Below are 19769 nucleotides of genomic sequence, written 5' to 3' on the forward strand. Positions count from 1 at the left end.
GGAAAAAGGAGCGTTTTGAAGGTAAGTAGGACAGCGAGGGGTGGGAAACAGCTGTGCCACACGATTTAGATTTGCTAGAAAGCAGGATTTCCTGCTTTCTAGTGAATATAAATTGTGCAGCACAGCTGATTGTCGCAAATACTGGTTCGTCCGAAGCATTTCACCCCTGTATATACCCCACCTTTATTATGACTAACTCAAGGAAGCAAACATATCTAATACTCTTTCTTCTTCCTAATTTCCCCGCAAGAACACACTGTGAGGTAGGTTGGGCTGAGAGAGAGTAACTGGCCCAAGGTCACCCAGCCAGCTTTCATGGTTAAGGCAGAACTAGAATTCCCAGTCTCCTGGTTTCTATCCTGGAACCTTAAAGCCCAAACTGGCATCTTGCCATTACCTTGGAGGCAAATCACATGACTTTCTGCAAATGAGATCACAAATGTGTTTTGGCAGTGTTGGAAGGGGCAGACACGATTCCATTTCTACTCACTAGCCAGCTTCCAGGGCAGCCATGTTTCTCCCTGGGTTTGCCTTCCAACAAGTCTGTACCATGACTTGTTTGTCTTCCATATCTGTCACTTCCTCCCTTACTGTTTTGGACAACATCTTTGCTCCAGATTTCCAACAAGACAGAGGAGAGCTCCACTATTCTCCACTATTCTACTGGGGATGAAAAGAGGCTGTTTTAGTGCTATTCCACTGCAGCAGTGGGTTCCACTTACCTTCGCTACCGGTTCAGAACTGTGAGCACGCGCATTTGCGTGCTTCACTCACTCATGGTGCTTCTGCGAATGTGCATAACCTTCTGCACATGCGCAGAGCATCCATGATGAGGTCCAGGTGGGTGGGCGGAGCCTCCCGCCGCCGCCACTACCGATTCACCCGAACCGGGGTGAACCGATAGAAACCCACCACTATTCCACTGGCAGTAATAGCCAATTAGATTTCCTCTGTTCTGTTTGGGGAAGGAGTATTTTCCACAGTTCAATCTCAATAATATTGTCAAATGTATCTTCACTGTAGATGCAGCAGTCCTGTTTTTTTTAATTGCAGTGTTCAGAAATTAATGAGGCATGGTATTTTAATTACCATTTCTTATCCACAAAATTAAAAAAAAAACACTACCCAATAGCTAACCAGTTGGACTTCTCCAGCTCCACAGAAACCAGCTAGTGGAACAATCATAATATGGTCTGGTTCCCTCTTCCCCAGGTCTATTTCTCCTCCTTGGATATTCCAGAATGCTTATATAATGTAAGGCAGGTGCTGAAATGAGAAGAGGCAGGCATACCCAGCCTTGAGAATTCCAGGCTAAATCCTGAAATCGGACTCCTCCCATTCCTGTTGCAGGACCTTGATGGATAGAGGATTTGTCCAGTGCTTGGGAATATGCTGAAAAGAAATGGTAGCAAACAAGAGGAGAAAAACAATCATTTTGACACATTCAGTACTATGGTCAATACCATTCAACAGTGGTTCACACAAAATACAACAGAAGCAAGACTGGATTGGCAATATGGGCATCACATTTTTATGCCTCCACGATTTTGTCTCAAGGATGGATGGCTAGCACTGTATCTCCATTGCAGGGAAAACTGCAGCATAGAATAACCTTGAGGGAGAAGGGGAAGCAGTGGTGGGTTCCTCCCAGTTTGGCCTGGTTCAGCCGAGCCGGTAGCGGTGACAATATGACGTCACCGAACCAGTTCTCTTTGTTCGAGAGCTGGGCCCTCCCGTCCGTCCCCCGCATTATTCTTACCTTTTATTTGGCCCCACCCCCAATTTATTACTGCCTCCCGAGTCCCAGCTGATCGGCTAGAAGGAAAAAAACTGTTTAAACTCTTGCTGCAGGGCTTCAAAGGGCTGCCCTACAGCTGATCAGTGTTAAAAGGCAGTGTGGTGGTAGACCGGGGCCTCCAAAAACGAATGAGTAGACCGGGGCCTCCAAAAACAAATGAGTAGACCGGGGCCTCCAAAAACAAATGAGTAGACCGGGGCCTCCAAAAACAAATGTGTAGACTGGTGCCTCCAAAAACAAATGAGTAGACTGGTACAGCTCTGCAAGCAGTTAAAAGCCTGGTAGACCAGTACCTCTGCTAAATCCTAAAGAATTGTCACATGACCATCAAGCCACGCCCACAAAATAAGCCACGCCCACAGAACCGGTAGTCAAAAAATTTAGAACCCACCCCTGAGGGGCAGGGATGCTACCTAGGAAATGATCAGGTAAGCGAGGCAGGAGCCTCCAGTGTCTTAATCGTCAGAGGAAGAAACTTAGGAAGGACCCACTCTAATGCACCAAGCAGGAAAAAAATGGTGGTGGGAAGTTTGTACTTTCAGACTTATGAGATTCTGTTAACGTGGCCTTACAATAAAGTGTAGTAGACTTAGCTCATCGACTATTCATCATCCTGTTTCCTGTCTGGTTTAACTGGGAAGGCTGGCAGAAATACCCTTAAAATACCAATGCAACATCACTATACGTATCAATCTATCCAACAGCAATAATACAGCAATCTATACATTCTGGAGAACAATATACAGTACATTTTATAGTAAATATGTGTTCTGAACTATTTAATATTCTGTATTTGTGCATCCAATTTGTGACACGGTATGGCAGCAAATGGATATTGCGCCATTACCTGAGAAAATGTGAGAGAAACTCCTACAGCGGTATGGCCACGTCGTACGAGAAACACCCCACACTGTTGACTGTCTCTCTTCCCATTTTAACATAGATGGCAAGCACCCACATGGTAGGCTGAAGCAAAGATGGCAAGACACAATAAATGCAGACATGAAATCTGCCCAGTTGGACCCAGATGCTGCATTTGATTGTGCAAGATGGCATTCATCAATCCAAAAAGTGGACCCTGCACCTGTGGGAATAATGCTAGGAAGACAATGATGATTTGTGCATCTAATATGTCATATACAGTATGTCAGGCCAATGATTTTGTGATACAGCTTTGAGTTTTTTTTCCTTGATGCACAAGGAAGCCTTTCCCCGTGCATTTCTGTATGTAAGGTGGCGTTTTTTATAAAAAGCAGAAAAAAACTAGAAAAGCATAGAAATTGTATAACCTAAGCTGCGTAGCACGAAGTCCTAAAAAGCTAGTGCAAATAGTTAAGATGCTGACAGGTTTTGTATGTAATACATGACGAACGATTTCCCCTTTTTGGCTAGCAAGATATGAAAAGGTAGAAAGCTCAACAAAGGGCATAGTTAAATGAGAAGCTTGCTTTATATTTTCAATGCCAGAATTACCCAGAAACTAAGCACATGATGCACTCTTTCTACAGAGCTTTGTAACTAAAGCAACGGTTAAATAACTCTAATGCAGAGACAAAAGGCAGCACCAGGATTTTGCAGCAGGGCATGCTTAAGATAAATGAAACATAGATTCATTAGCAATTACTATATTGATTAAAAAGAAACTAATGTCAAAATAATTCCTATTTAAATGTGTATACAGTACTTTGCCTTGGAAAAAAAAAAAAAACCCAGAAAACCTCAACAGGTTTCCACCATGAATAAATTGTTAGTTGCATTAAAGAGAGTTAAAAAAACAAGGCAAATTGCAATGTAGTACCTCCATTTTCAAGGCAATTTGAAACATATGCCACTATATTAGATTTTGCAGTCCACACACCCTCATCTCCTGGGCAAATTCACACATGCACGGCCAGAGAAATCTAACTGAGATTGCTCTGTAGCAACAGGAGCTGCTTCCCTTCTTAAGAACAACAGCCTAATAAAAAATCAGGAAGTAGTTCAAAATAATTTCAGGCTAATCAGGAGCTTTCAGCTTCATCATAATTTATCTATGGGAGAGAGAGTGAGTCATGGTTTATTGGCCCATATAAGGTTGCCTTTTATATGTACTACTAAGAATGTTTAAACAGCATGTTGAAGAAGACATAATGATTACATTTGTACTTCTTCCGAAACCATAAAACAAAGTCCATTTTAGTTTGGTACAAGGCGTGAGTTGGTAGGTCAGTAGTTAATGCCTTGATTATGTAATTCCTTCCAAGGTATCCTTGGTTCTTTTTAGTCCTCCATTGGAGCATGGATCTAAAAATAATGATGCCAACATTCTTCAAAGGGAATTTTACACAAAAATCAGGTATCAAGAAGAACAAGACCTCAAAGTGCTTTTTACTTCTTGATGGCAATGCTCCACAGGAATGCTTTTTTTAATAGCAATTAGTGTTAATATAAGAAAATATCAGTGAAAAAAATAGTACAAAAAGCACTAGAGTATAGTGACACCTGCAACTGCAGCCTTCGTTTCCTCAAATCGGGTAATAGTAATCAACTAAAAAAGGTTTTGCAGACACAAAAATCACATGAGTGCAACAAGGAAGTCAAAGTCAAAGAGATGGGTTTAGCTCCTATCCTGATGATATATTGGAGCAAGTGCTTGGGGAGCCCCTACCAGCTGTATTTTATGTTACTGAGAGTGTATTTTGGCCAAATGCACAGGATTTTTAAAAATTATAAATTCCCTGTAGCACTGGCCCCCAACCTTTTGGGCACCATGGACTGGTTCCATGGAGAAAGGTTTAAGATAAGATGTGATTTCATGTGCTGCCTGCATCCCGGGGATGGAGTTTCACTTGTTTGTGTGGTCCGGTTTCTAGCATGCTGTGGTCCACGGACCAGAGATTGGGGACTCCTGCCCTAGAGTCTTCTGGAGTTAGATGGTCTCCAAATCTAAACTGGGGTTAGGGTTGAGAGAGAAAATTAAAATTTTATAAACCAGACTAATTTGTATAGCACAGGGGTTCTCAATTTGCAGCATCCCAACTGTTCCCTGGAGCTCGTGAAATGAAAATTTAACCAACTTTCCACTCTTCCCATGTAAGGTTGATCAAGTTTTGTAAAATATTGTGAACATCAATTGCTTATGAGCCCCTGGAGGATCCCAACACAAAGTTTGAGAAATCCCGCCTTAACCTTGTTATTTCTGTTTCTGGTAATTTCATTTTAATCAACTTTCAAGAAGCGTAACTTGCAGACAAAGAAGTCCACCACCTCCTTAATTTATAATACAATGTACACATTTCAGAAGCCAATTTTCCTTGGCAAAATCATTTACAAAATTTATTTTCAGGTAAAAAAGTACAGCACATTTTCAACCGGCAATATGAGTCACAGCATGAATTAATGCCGCTGCCTTCAGATGCAAACACTTCTCAATACTTTCAAGCCATGAAAACAGAACAGGAAAGAGGGAAGGGAGAGCCCTCACAAAACCTTTCTCAAACTTTTAGGAAGATGAAACTTCAGTAAAAGAGAAATATATAATACTGATTTACCAAGTGACACCTCCCTCAAATGAGAAATAAACCATACATTCTTAACCAATTAATTAGGATTTAATATATAAAGTAGCATTGTGAAGCAACCAAGTCTGAAGATTTAGTAGGCATGTCCATGCAGTTCTCTGTATTGTTTCCATGTTGTGGAATGTTTTTCAACTAGCCAGTGTAGTTACATCACTGTGATTTCCTGATATATCTCATTCAAATATTAACCAGGCCCAACCCTGCTAAGCTTTGAATTCAACTATATTGCCGAGGTATGTCTTATCTCCTGAGATGAAGCATCACCATAAATGGTGAGATGAAGTAATCATAAATACTGTATGAATAACTGTAAGCTGTATATTTCTCCACCTTAGACCACATGCCTAGTACTTTTTACTAGTTAACAAACAGTCAAAAACAAGATGAACTGAATATGGAAAGTTTGGAAATGCTCTGTAGATTCTAAGGAGGTATGTTTCATGTTCTAAACTTACAGTTTTGAAAAAATAAATATGATTATAGTAATAAAGATCCAAAACTGTTCTCTAATCTGCTGATCAAATCCATACCACTGCTTTAAGACTAACAATAAAAGTATAGGAAAAGAGAGGACCTAACTTTCAAAATGCAAAACTAACAATTATAACTGAACAGAAGACAAGTAAATTGATATGGCATACTTGTCTTATTTTATGCAGAGAAGGGATACCTTATCAGGGAGAAAGGCGACATCTAAATTTAATACCTAAATAAGGTGTACCATGGTTGCATTCTCAGGTTTTTATTATTTTATAGAAAGTTAGTTCCCAAATGATGCCTTTATTGTTTCTCTGATCCAGTTTGTCCTAGACATACTGTATATCCTGTAAAGAGTGAATTAAAAACAAATAATGAATAGGTTTTATTCTTAATTGTTAAATGATTTTTTAGGACTACTTTGTGCAGATATACTTTGTGCAGATTAGGATGGGTGGGGATTATTCTTCTTGTGAGTGCAAACCTTCAGCAAAGTCCCAACATCTCAGAAGATACCCATGTGAAATCTTAAAATCTCTAAAACAGCGTTTCTCATCTTAGCCATTTTAAGATGCGTGGACTTCAACTCCCAGAATTCCCTAGCCAGCATTGGCTCAGGTTAAAAAGTGGCTGAGGAACAATGCTCTAAAACCTTTGATGCAGATTTTATTATCTAATCAGGTTTGTTCTGTCTAGGCAGCAAACTGCCTGGACCACTTTAGATTACAAAGTGGAATCTCACCTTTAATGAAAAATAGTTCAAGGCAAAAAGAATAAAGATTATTAAGAGGGGCCAAGCCAACAATAAAATATTATTTTGTTTTACTTATCAGGAAAGTTTTAAAAGGCTGCTTCCCTTACTTCCAATCTAAAGTAGCACGGTTAAGGAATGACTCAGGTTTTTAGTACTTTGGTCTAACTTCAGTAATCTTAGCAACGCTAGGCAACTTGCTTGCTTCATGATTAAAATGAACTTACTTCCTGCTGTGGAGTAATGCTTTCAGGTTTCCACAGAAGTAAATAATACTATAGGAGTTTTTTAAAAAACATGGAAGAAAGGAGAGAATTAAGCAACTCTGCTGAAACTACCCAGCCTGAATAAGATCAAAGCATAACACTTTTAAAAAATTGAAGGAGGAGCCTTCAACAGGAGAGCCTTAATGACTCATGTGGACCAAGTCCTTGTTGTTTTTTTAAAGGTTCAGTTAAAAGACTGAGACCTGTATGTTTGAGTTTCTATTTCATATAGTATTTTGCTTACACTTATTCAAGAAAGGCAACTGTATGAAGTACAAGATAGACATTACACACAAGATGGCTGTATTCTCAGAATTGTCTATTTAAATTAGAACCACACTAAAAACATAGATACGTTTTCTGACAGATGTTTCTCAGATGTTTGTTCTACACTTGGAATTTTCAACAAACAAGGTATCATTTTTACAGCTTTCTTTCAACTTGGATACCATTTCATTATGTAACCAATTATTAATAAAAGAGACTATTTGTAGCTTAGGGTTCAATTGTGCAGTTCTTGGAGTTCTCTGCGCTTGGTTGTTTTCTTGCAGATGTTTCATTACCAAACTAGGTGACATAATCCGTGATAGTATAATGATGTTACCCAGTTGGATAATGAAACACCTGCAAGCAAATAACCAAGTTCAGAGAGCACCAAGGATCCCACAACCAATTATCTATAGCAAATCATTTTGAATGTATAACTTTCATTAGCATTAACTAACATCAGTGGTGGGTTCCTCCCGGTTCAGTCCGGTTCGGCCGAGCCGGTAGCGGTGACGATATGACATCACCGAACCGGTTCTCCCCCCCGCCCCCCCACGTTATTCTTACCTTTTATTCCGTCCCACCCCCAATCTACTGCTGCCTCCTGTGTCCCAGCTGATGACTAGAGGGAAAAAAACTGTTTAAACTCTTGCCGCAGGGCTTCAAAGGGCCGTCCTACAGCTGATCAGTGTTAAAAGCAAACAAATGAGTCGGGTCGTAAGTGTGAGGACTGGTCGTAAGTGTGAGGACCTTCCAGAAATGACTCTGACCAGCTAGCCACACCCACCTAGTCACATGACCTCCAAGCCACACCCACAAAATAAGCCACACCCACAGAACCGGTAGTAAAAAAAATTAGAACCCACCCCTGGCTAACATGGCTAATGTCAAAAATGTATAGAAGATGTAGCACTAAACATGGAAGGCGACAAGTTACCTTTTCCTGATCAGCAGTCATATAAACCCTTCAGGCATGAATGGGGAGTTTCAAGCTATTTTCAAAAGAATTTTTTTTCCGCTGAATCCCTTCTATTTCTTTTGACCCTGAAAAGAGCTTATAAAAGCTTAGAGTATCACACAGAGGTCAACTTAACAGAAGAATCAGTGACAAATGACATGGTTAGTTTCTAAGTCCTTTAGCGTACCTGAAAGCTGTTGTTTGATTGTAAACAAGGCTTCTATATTTTTATATTTGAGGCAATAAACAAGGACTTGCCTGTCTGTCTCCTAAAGGAGCAATAAGAGGACCACGTCAATATTTAGAACATGGCATACAAAATCGACATTTTCTCTCTGAAAGCTTCTTCTGCAAGACACGTTTTGCAGTTCAATATTTTATGCTGGATCACTTCAGTCCCTGTTTCAAGATTATAGCTACAATATTTCACAAGAAAGGAAGATGATTCATCCTCAAAAGGGAAAGTGGGTAATACGCTTCTACGCAGAGAAACCAAATGCAGGACTAAATTGCCAAGAAAGCCAACTCAGTCCTAGGTTGCATCAACAGAACGGTAGCATCAAGTTCACGGGAAGGGATAATATCCACTCCATACTGCACTAGCGAGGCCACACTTGGCCACACAGAACTGCATCCAGTTCTGGCTGCCACGATACAGAAAAGATGCTGAGGCCCTAGAAAAAGTGCAGAGAAGAACAACAAAGATGATAAAGGATCTGAAAGCTAAATCGTGTGAGAAATAAGGGAACTAGCCATACTTAGCCTATGAAAGGAAGGCTTCATGGAAAAATGAAGGACTTGAAGGTCTGTCCCAGGTCAATTTATTCTCCATAACATCTATGCTAGGATAAGAAGCAATGGGTAGAAGCTCATTAGAGGGAGAGCTAACCTGGAAATAAGAAGGAATTTATGACAGTGGGAATGATTCATCAATGAAATAGCTTGCCTCCTGGAGTTCTACATAGCCTCCCGGGTCCTCCATTGCTGAAGGTTTTCAAGAAAAGATTGGACATTCACTTGTCTGGGATGGTATAAGGCCGTGATGGCGAACCTATGGCACGTGTGCCAGAGGTGGCACACAGAGCTCTCTCTGTGGGCACGTGCACCATCACCAGCTGTTCTTCTGGTTTCCAGAGTGCTGGAAAATGGCCTGAAAATGGCCCAAAAAACACCCCAAAAATAGGCATGCGAACACCGGCAGCTGGTCTTCGGGTTTCTGGTGCTCCGGCAAAGACTGGCAAAGACTAGCTGGCCGGCGCACATGCATGTGGCAGAAACCCAAACACCAGCTGGCTGGCGCGCACATGCGCTCCGGCCAGCTGGTCTTTGGATTTCTGGCGCTCTGGTGCACGCACACGCATGCATACACGTTCCATTTTGGGCACTCAGTGCCGAAAAGTTTTGCCATCATTGGTATAAGGGCTCCTGCCTTGGGCAAGAGTTGGACTAGAAGATCTCTAAAGTCCTTTCCAGCCCTATGATCTCATGGAGTTCCATAAAATTTTATTAAGTGAGGCTGAGACCACAGCTGCGGAGCAGTATTATTTCACAGATGGAAAATTTCAGGAACTAAACATTGAAATGATGATTAAAGATGTGAAAGTATGGTTAATTACACTGCCTCTCTCACTATGATCATTTGGTGTATGTTCTACAAAACATGCAGTCCCAATACATCTGAAGGGAGTGAATGCAGACCCCAGAATGGAAGACCTCCGGATGTACAAAGATTAGTACAGTGTCAATCATCCATGTATTCACTAAGGCTGTCTTAAAACTTCCATGAGCTCTATAATCTCCCATAAGTCATTTGGTTTAGTCAGTACATACAAGTGTATGTTTGTTTCATCCAAAGGAAGAAACACTCCTGATTGGCCCAGCTATTGACACCTTGGGAAAAGGTGAATGCTGCTCTCACATATTATTCCCAGATTAATTTATATAATTTATATATAATTTATATTAATTTATATATCAAGAGAAATTCCAGTTTGTATATCTGGAAAATGATAATTCTAAATAATTGTTTAGAATTTATTGGATTCCATTATCTGTGTACAAAAAATGATTGTCTAAGAAGCACTTTGTTGGCAATGTAATGAGGATACTTCTTTAAAACACATGTTTTTAGTATGTGCTATACCACAGGTGTCAAACTTGATCACATCACATGACTTATGATGTTTTTTGTCTTTGTGGAGCCGGGTGGGCGTGGCCTGTGCATGACACATCCGACCCACAGGCCGCCAGTTTGACAGGCCCATGCTATACTTAACATGTTTGGCAGAAAGTCATGGAGTATAATATATATAAATATGATTGTGCAACAAAGCTAATTTTTTCAAAGGATAATATTCTCTTGAACTATACAACTGGATAATATAAATGGATTTTCCATGTGCTTACTATGGCTAAAAGACTGATATTGTAACAATAGGAAGATAAAAGTATGGCACAATTCACTCAGTGGATTGAAGATCTGACGTAGAAGTGTGGACAAATTTAATGAAATATGGAATTCTTTTATACAAAATACATGTAGCCCTCGACTTATGACCACAATTGGGACCAAAATTTCTGTTGCTAAGCGATGTGGTTGTTAAATCAGTTGTACCCAATTTTATGATATTTTTGTCATGGATTTTAAGCAAATCTGTGCAGTTGTTAAGGGAACCAAGTGGTTTGGTTGTTAAGCAAATCTGGCTTCCCCCACTGACTTTGCTTGTTAGAGAAACTGGCTGAGAAAATCACAAATGGTAATCTCATGATTCTGGGATGCTACAATTGTTGTAACTATTTGTAACATGCTGGCTGCCAAGCGCTCAAATTTTGATATGTAACCGTGTGGATGTTACGATGACTGTGTGAGGATCGGTCATCAGTTCTTTCAGTATTGTTAACATGTCATTAAACAAATGGCTACAAATCAAGGACTGCCTGTACAGTAGGTTAAAAAAAATGAGTTATATAATTGTATTAGAAATACACACATGGACACACTAATATTTACATTACGTAAGTGTATATAGAATTGTAATTGTTAATTGCTGTATTATTTTTTGTTTTTTTCTGTTGTACTTTTTCACTAGAGCAATTTCTATGCATATATTTGTATGTATTTGCACTGCAATTAATATTTTCTTGATTTTTTTTTTTAAAAAGCAATTTAAATAAAAATTGAAAATTGAAAAAAACACTCAAACTGAGTAAGAAACAATACTACTCCTTTCTCTACACAAGGGGTTCCCAACCCGCAGTCCATGGACTGGCACCAGACCATGGCATGCCAGCAACCGGGCCACATAAACAAGCCAAGCCTCATCCGTGGGATGCAGGTAGCACGCAAAAACACGTCCCTTCTGGTCTGTGGAAAAATCTTTCTCTGTGGAACCGGTTCCTGGTGCCCAAAAAGTTGTGGAGCGCCGCTGCTCTATACTACTCACTATGGTTGGGAAAAGTCAGCTCTCGTGTTTTTTTTTTTAACTGAAATTTTCTTCATTGCTTTTTAGAGCTGAAATTTCTGACTATATGTATTCCAGTTATAAGACTGCATTTCCAATTATAGTTCTTAGATGGAGTTCTTATATTGTGACCGTAAAAGAAAGTATACCTAAAAAAGCTATAAAGCTCAACATTGTTTGGTCCAGTTTATAAAAATAAATCCAGATTTATGCAGCATTTCGTTGTATTTTTTTCTTTTATATGCTTTTTCTGTGAGTGAAGACTCAAATGAAATTGTTTGTATTCAAACTTTATACTAATGACTGGGCATGTGGAGAAAGAAGCTGGCAAGACCAGTTATATCTGCTACATATCGGACAGAAACATTACCATTTTATTATCTGTTTCGAAGAGTCACTGTCTAAAATCTTTGAAGTTCTCTTGAAGAGAAGGGGCACATCGAGTAACAAACAGGAATATATTCCATTTCAAATGTTTCTTGCCCAAAACAAGAAACTGATCATTTACATGTCACAATCTGCATGTGGCAACTAAGTTGAAAAGTTGCATGAAGTTGCAGAAAGTTTCATCCTCGGCATGTTATCAATAAAGTTAAAGGGCAGGAGACACAATAATAACACAATCAACAATAACAGAGTAATCAACTTGAGCCACTCGGTTCAGCAGATAGTTTAGTTCCTCAAGGTCTTTTCAGAAGCACATCAGTGTATTTGAAAGTGACACAATCACAAAATTAGTACTGAAGCAGCAACTGCTTCCAATCCATACAAATCTTGCCATCATAACTAGGTAGGAAGTTCTATTCAATGGTTCATTTCAACCGCACAGCAAAGTCATTCAGCAAGGCTGTGGATTTATCACTTGTTCAATCATAAGCCATATCTATACTAATTATTACTATGTAAACGACAGATTTAGGTACAATTTACATATCTTCCCACAGTTCAAGCACAAGCTGATTGATTGTAAGGCATACAGGAAGATGAGGGTTACAAAATCCTTAACAGAGAACTATTCTGGAGATAGTAAGAAACAAAAGCAATATTCAAAAATGAATTGCATCAATGCCACCAAATTGCAAGAAGCACCGTTGAAGCTATTTTCTGTTATCATTGTTTTGGAGATGTGTAATATATTTTGTCTTTAGAACAGGATCAAAGCAAGGGTCCAGCAGGTTCTGGAGAACTGGTAGCGGAAATTTTGAGTAGTTCAGAGAACTGGCAAATACCACCTCTGGCTGGTCCGAGTGGGGTGGGAATGGAGAATTTGCAATATCCTTCTCCCAGGAGTGGCAAGGGAATGGGGATTATGTAGTATCCTTCCCCTGCTACGCCCACCAAGCCACGCCCACAGAACCGGTATTTTTAAAAAATTGGATTTCACCACTGGATCAAAGCATCTGAATTTTGAATTTTTAAAAGGCAATTCTAACCTTACTGAAAACTGCAAAACAGGCCCATTTCAAGGTCAGAACTTTTGTTAGTAAGGTCAAATAGCTGTTTCAAAATTTAGTACACCTTTCGTTGTTATTTAATGAAGTCATTATTGAAGTGAATGGGGGATAAGAGTTAATATTCTGGTTCTGCCAAGTCAAAAATCAAAATTTAATGTGAAGATCTTTCCCCAACAATGAAAACTCAGCCTTTTGCAAGATAATTGTTGTGTGGAGGTTTGCAAGGCTCTTCTCCCTATTACATTCCAAAATGATCATTAAAACCCCAAGAGCTCATTTCAGCAATGCAAATTTACCTGGAAACAAATCCATTACATTTTCTTCTCTTGAAAAGGAGGGGAGGATTTTGTTATCAATTAATCTAGGAGGAAGCAGGAGTATACATTTATATTTTCAGGCACAGCAAGTAATACTTGTGACGCAAGCAAGCTAACCAGCACCCTGTAATAAAATTAATGGAAATCACAATGCTTCTTTTTCAGCCATTACTCCAGTCATACATCTAAACTCAGTTGAGGGAAAGAAAAATCTATGTTCTCTATGCTTATCTGGTCTTACGGGGATCAAAGATACTGATGCGTATCACATTTTCATAACATATAGTTTAGCTCGGACAAAGCCACAACACAGGATGTACAACACCTGCAAACTGAAAGCAAGTCGCTTTCATTCATACTACACTCACAGCTTTACACAAATATGCACCTGTTGCAGCTTTACTTTTGCTTTTTTATTCTACTCAGGTTATGATATTTGCGAAGAAATTAATCTTACTATATTATTATGGAAAGGTGCCCTTCTAGAAATGTGTAGGCTTGAATGGTATCTGGAACAAAGATCACTCCTTTGTATTTTTGCTCCTAAACAAGCAGCTGATGCCCAAGAAGCATGACATAATCAGAAATGCTGGCTGTTCTTGCTATGTCGAAAGGCTTTAACTTACTACAGGGCTGGGCTGAGGAGAAAATTTGAACAGGGACAGCTTAGATGGCTTTACAGAGAGTGTTCTGGATGGATGGATGAATGGATGTTTGTGTAGAAAAAGGAATATGCAAAGGGATACAAAGAAGTCTGATCTATTTTTCTCCATCATGCATCTTGGGATACAGTCTGACCAAGAAAATTCTATTCTCATAGGAAAGTAACCCACTCATAAATGTCACTGCCCTTGTATTCTCCTGTAAGTGTCTCCGCTCCTGACAACACCACAGTATTTTTTCCCCAGCCATAATAACTACAGGTTTGATCCAGGCTGGGTTCACACAAAATGCAAAGCTGAAATGTGATCGGTTAGTTTGCAGCTCAGTCTGCTGTGTAAATCCAACCTGATTGGTTAGCTTGGTTCAGCTCAATATGGGTCGATATGCTGAGCTTTATACTTACTTTTATACAGTATATTGGGCATTGTTGCAAAGATCAAATAATAGTGGAATCTTTTTGAGAACTCTAAAAGGGAGGATGTTTTCTTCAACAAATTTCAATTTAATAAGCTAAGATATACACCTAAAACTATGCCATTATTTATATTTGTGTGTTAGATTTACATACCTACTTTTCTCCAAATCCTCAAGATAACTTTCAAAGACATTTTCCTTCACTTTATTTCCAATATTTATCTGCAATAGTTCTACAAAATACCATAAATTGAGCCACAGAAACCTCCCTCTGAGTTTTCATGGCATAGAATGAACTTCAATCTACGTTCTTCTAGTTGTAGTCCAAAGTCTTTACTATGACAATATATTTAACCAAAAGACAACCAGTTCTTACAAAACACAATAGTACATGCTTTGTCTCATCAAAATAAATCAATTTGGCTATCTTTAAAGTTCTTGGAAAGAACTTCCAGTAACAGATTACAAGAATAATACCTGGAACCCAAAGCAGGTTCAACATAATTAGTCAGAATTCACAAATCCTAAGCCATAAAATAGCTGTTTAGTTTTAGTTGTTGTATAACCAAAATTAAAGTTTATAAGTAATAGTTTTTGGACCACAAACTCAGTCTGCTTGGTCTGTTCAATATATCATATTCAAATGAACCATGCTTTAGAATAGAAATTCACAGATGTTCTTAGTTCATGGTGCCCTATTCATAATGCCCAGGCCAAAATTGTGAATTACTTTGAACTAGTAGTTTATACAGTGTCTGACAGATGTTGGGAATCATTGTGCTTTTCTTGAAAATCTAAAACATCCCATAGCACTCCTTTTGAGTTTGCTGAGCTGTTCCAGGGCACCCCAGTGGAGTTTGGGAACTGAGCCCTTAGACTAATGAGTGAATTCAACAACAGAGGTGAAGAATTCAAATAAATGAGCATTAATTGTAATTAATTTCCAGTTACTTCAATAGGCTTACTGTAAATGTAAACAACTTTGAATCCAACATATACTATAGCTCTAAACCACAATAAAATTTGATTTATTTGGGGTTAATGTACAGTAAAGAATTAGGAGAACTCAACATTTTGGTTTTTGTAAATCTAGCCACTTGTTATACTAAATGCAATTTGCTTAGTTGAGATTCAGTTTCTTTTGCAAATTCAGATACTGGTTTACAAAAAATGGATTATAGTTTATAGTTGGATAAACCCAGCAAGCTGTGGTTTATTTAATAATCCATAATTGAACAAACCAGCATATTATGTGAACAAATCCTTAGTATTAAACTTATCCCAAAAGAGACTTCAGCCACAATGAAAGGGAGTTCATATTCCAACAAAAACAATCCATATCACATGTTGGTTTAGCAATGTATAATTGCAAAACTCTAATCTTATGCAGAGTAATGCATATTTAAATACACTGAAATAATTATTTTAAACATTCCTTAAATGCTTCACGAGAGAGCCAGGTTGGTGGACTGGATAAGGCACCAGGCTAGAAACCAAGAGATTATGAATTCTCGTCCTGCCTTAGACATGAAGCCCACTGGGTGACCTTGGGCCAGTCACTCTCTCTCAGCCCTAAAAATCAGACAAGGGCAAATCACTTCTGAAAAACCTTGCCAAGAAGCCTGCAGGGGCTTGTCCAGGCAGTCGCCAGGGTCAACACTGATCCTAAGATACAAAAATAAATAATTGCTTCAGGAGACTCAGGTTACAAGGCTCCATGAAAGTTAACATTCAAGCAAAGGTTACAGTTAATTGTGCAAGTTTAAATCTGATTTCTACAACATTTCTTGTACAATAGAAAGTAGCTGAAAGGCAGACATAATAATGGAATTTGGGAAATTGTTCAAGAGCATATTATCTTACTGATGATGTAGAAATGTTAGTTTTGGTTTATTATTATTATTAACCAAATTTTGAAGATACAATGTTTCCATGTTTATTGTTCTCTTGTAAAAGAATTTATATCTGTAAGAAATCAATCATTACAAACGGCCTATTTGCTGTAAAAAGCATTCTGATAAATGCTAAAGCATCTAAATGCTTTACCATTTAATAAATGCTAAAGTATTCAGATAAATACATTTCATATTCTGAAATGTATATTCAAAGAATAATTTGGAGAAATAAATTTGATCTTCTGGTTTCACTCATGAATGTTAAACATCTGGCCTAGCTCCAGAAAACAAAAAAAATTAAGCAAACATCCAAGAAAAAAAATCTTGCCTTTTAGCTGTCTTTATCAGTTATCTTCCTCCACAACACTTCAAACTTGGTAGCATACCATCTTCTTCTGACACCTTAAGATTTCAGAAGATCAAACCCTAAGCTCATTTAGAAGTGATGCTATCCTTCAGGTCTAACTCAACTTCAGCTGTCTGCATAGACATACCTATACAATTTTCTTGGCAACACTGTGGAAGGTATTTGCTATTGCCTTCTTCCTTTTTAAACAGCTTTGGGATTTCCTAGTGATCTCCAATCTAGATCCACCAGTGTCTTAACCTTTCCAAAATCAATCCAAGTCAGCTAAATACTGTATCTTGTATGACATTTAAGCCAGAGCTGATCAGAAAACTTTCTAATGCTTGTAAAACCTGAAGAGATCTGACTCAAATTTCAAGAGCAGTGAGACTGTAGAATTGCCTTAAGATCTTCACAATCCCTTTCTGTGGTAGAGTTCACCTTCTGAACACCACTTTGGTTTTAAAAAAACCCAGAACTATCACTCAATGGCAACCCAGACCAATTTAATACAGTGCACAAACTGTTCTTTTCTTGTAGCTGAAAGTCCCCAGACTATTTGCCTGTAAATTTCAACTACAGCAGAGTCCAATGTAAAAATAAATTCCTCCCTTGAGAGTCTCACTATGAAAACCACTTTTCTTATCCCCAAAGAATGACTCAGTCGACAAGTCCCCTTCTTAGAAAAAACAAACATGTGGCAATTGAGTCAAGTACAGTACCAATCTGTGCAGTACCAAGTCTTACAAAAGCCATTCTCCTCCACCAACAGCTTAATTCCTCCTACTGAGAGATCAGTGTCACCCAAAATTTAAACTACTGCTATCCATTGTATTCTAATAGATAAGAGGACATTCCCTTATTAGGGATTGGGGTGGTGGTGGCAACAGATGAACACATCCTAGGGAGCACCAGATAAAGAAAACTGTTTTTCTAGATTTGTTAGTCAGAGAAGATATAACCAGATTCCTGTAAGAGTACTTCAATAGCAATAGCACTTATATATTGCTTTACAGTGCTTTACAGCCCTCTCTAAGCGGTTTACAGAGTCAGCATTTGGCCCCCAACAATCTGGGTCCTCATTTTACCGACCTCAGAAGGATGGAAGAGTGAGTCAAACTTGAGCCAGTCAGGTTTGAACTCCTGACTGTGGGCAGAATTAACAGGGCTCTTCTTTTACAAAGCTTTCCTAGAGGAACTCATGCTCCAACCTCTTCAGCCAAGACTCCTCTGCTGCTCTGTTTAGAGAGCTCCATTTATAAAGGCATCTCTTTACTCAAACAACCTTTCCCCCAGCTGAAACCCAAATCACTGATTTCCTTCTGTGAAAGGTGTCACAACTCCACCTTTCTTACCTTGGCTACTTCCTAACATATGATGCATGGTGGCAGCTAGGTTACTCCATATTGGGAGTGGGGGAGCTGGGGGGAGAGGGAGAAGGAGAGGGAGGGAGGGAGGGGGGAAAGAGAGAGAAAGAGAGAAATGGAAGGAGAGGGAGAGAGAAAGGAGGGAGGAGGAGGAGGAGGAGAAGCACATAGCACGACACCTTCTTAAGACTGCAAAAACTAAAGAGGGGAGAAAAAAAGTTCCAGGGTTAAAAGAGATGCCGGGAGTTAAGTTTCTCAGCAATGTAAACAACTAGCAGCCTGCACGGCTTCCCGCACTCGCCGAAAGTCGGCTCAAAGTCTCGCCTGGAAGGGACCATCCTAAGGCGGAAGCTGAGACCGGCTTCAAGTGCCGCCATCCCCCCCCCCCCCCCCCGTCCCGAGGCGAGGAGGGTGCAGCGCCCTCCTCGTCCTCCTCGCAAGCCCAGGCGCGAGCCGCCAGGGACCGGCGCTCTTCTCATGCTCAGAGGCCCCGCCGCCCAGACAAAAGGTCCCGAGGGCGCGGAAGAGCTTTACTCCACGGAATCCGATCCCGGCTGTCAAGCGCGATTCTGCAACTCACCGGCTATTCCGCCGATCGCGGCCCCGGCCGAGCCCCCCTCGACCCGTCCGCGGATGGCAAACCGCTCGGGCTCATCTAGGCTCTGCCTTCGCCGCCTGCCATGTGGACTGCCCGGAGAGGCTGGCAGGCGGGCTGCCTGGCTCCCTTCCCCCGGCAGCCTTAGGCCCAGACAGACTCCGCTGCCTCCGAGGCCGAAGGTCTCCTCCTCCCAGCAGCCCGAAAGAGAGAGAGAGAGAGAGAGAGAGAGAGAGAGAGGGAAGGAAGGAAGGAGGGAGGGAGAGAGAGAGGCAGGCGGGCGGGCGGTTCGAGGAGCCTCTCAGCCCGGGCTCCTTGCTGCCGCTACTGCACCAGGCGGCTGCAGTTGCCTGTCAAAAGGCTGGCGGCCAGGGAGGGCAGCGTCGGGCTTACCTCACCTGCGGTAACTCATGGCATGGCATGGCATAAGGCAGCTCCGGGCGGGCGGCGTGGCGAGCGCCGGTGGCTTCTTTCCTCTCAGCCCAGGTCGGTTCCCCAGGCTCGCCCTGTCTCGTCACGGCCAGCGCGAGCCAGGCGGCAGCGCGAGGGAGACGCGCGACAGGGACCCGGCAGAAGCTCCGAGGCGGCCCCGCCCGCCGGTGGGTGGGTCTGAGGGAGACGCCGCCCCCTCCCGGTGAAAAGCGCAAGGGAGCTGAGACGAGAGAGAGAGAGAGAGAATATATGTGAGCAGGGACTGCCTGGTTCCCTTTGCTCCAGCGAGGAGGGACGGGGCTCTTAGTCCGGGAATCTGGAGGGAAGATCCGGAATGGGGACGGAGTTCAGGCGGATCCCGCTCGAGCATTCTCTCTTAAAAGCTTTCAGCAAACTGGAAGGGCAGGGTGGGTCGTACCGCGGGCCTAGCGGGCGATTCACTTTTTAGGGTGTGTTTAATGTTCGCGTGTATTTATGTATATGTGTATACACCCACACGCCTGCCTGCTGTCCGTAGCAGTCAAGCCTGCTTAGCAGGATGGGCAAACGGACAGAAACGCAAAAGGTTTTTGTAGGCATGTGCCGAGTATGGCAATAATGCTAAGGAATCTCAGTTAGAGACTACAGGTGGCCCTCGATTTACAACAGTTCATTTAGGGACCATTCAAAGTTACAATGGCACTAAAAAAAAGTGGCTCATCACCGTTTTTCACAGTTACCACCTTTGCAGCTTTCCCATGATCATGTG

The 19769-nt window shown here is 40.8% G+C and overlaps 1 protein-coding gene across 2 annotated transcripts in view; it reads right to left on the reverse strand.

Annotated features, from left to right (window-relative positions):
• Positions 1-19328, reverse strand: part of TEX2 (testis expressed 2) — a 107632-nt gene extending 88304 nt beyond the window's left edge. Inside the window, exon 1 of one of the 2 annotated variants that reach the window (XM_034412613.3) lies at positions 18988-19328. The gene's annotated coding sequence lies outside the window, so the exon portion shown is untranslated. Of the gene's footprint in view, positions 1-18982 lie in introns of both variants that reach the window. The other variant, XM_034412615.3, reaches the window with a different exon arrangement.
• Positions 19329-19769: the final 441 nt, after the last annotated feature.

This window comes from Pantherophis guttatus, chromosome 2 (assembly GCF_059756535.1).
Source record: "Pantherophis guttatus breed Tessera chromosome 2, ASM5975653v1, whole genome shotgun sequence".
Classification (NCBI taxonomy): Eukaryota; Metazoa; Chordata; class Lepidosauria; order Squamata; family Colubridae; genus Pantherophis; species Pantherophis guttatus.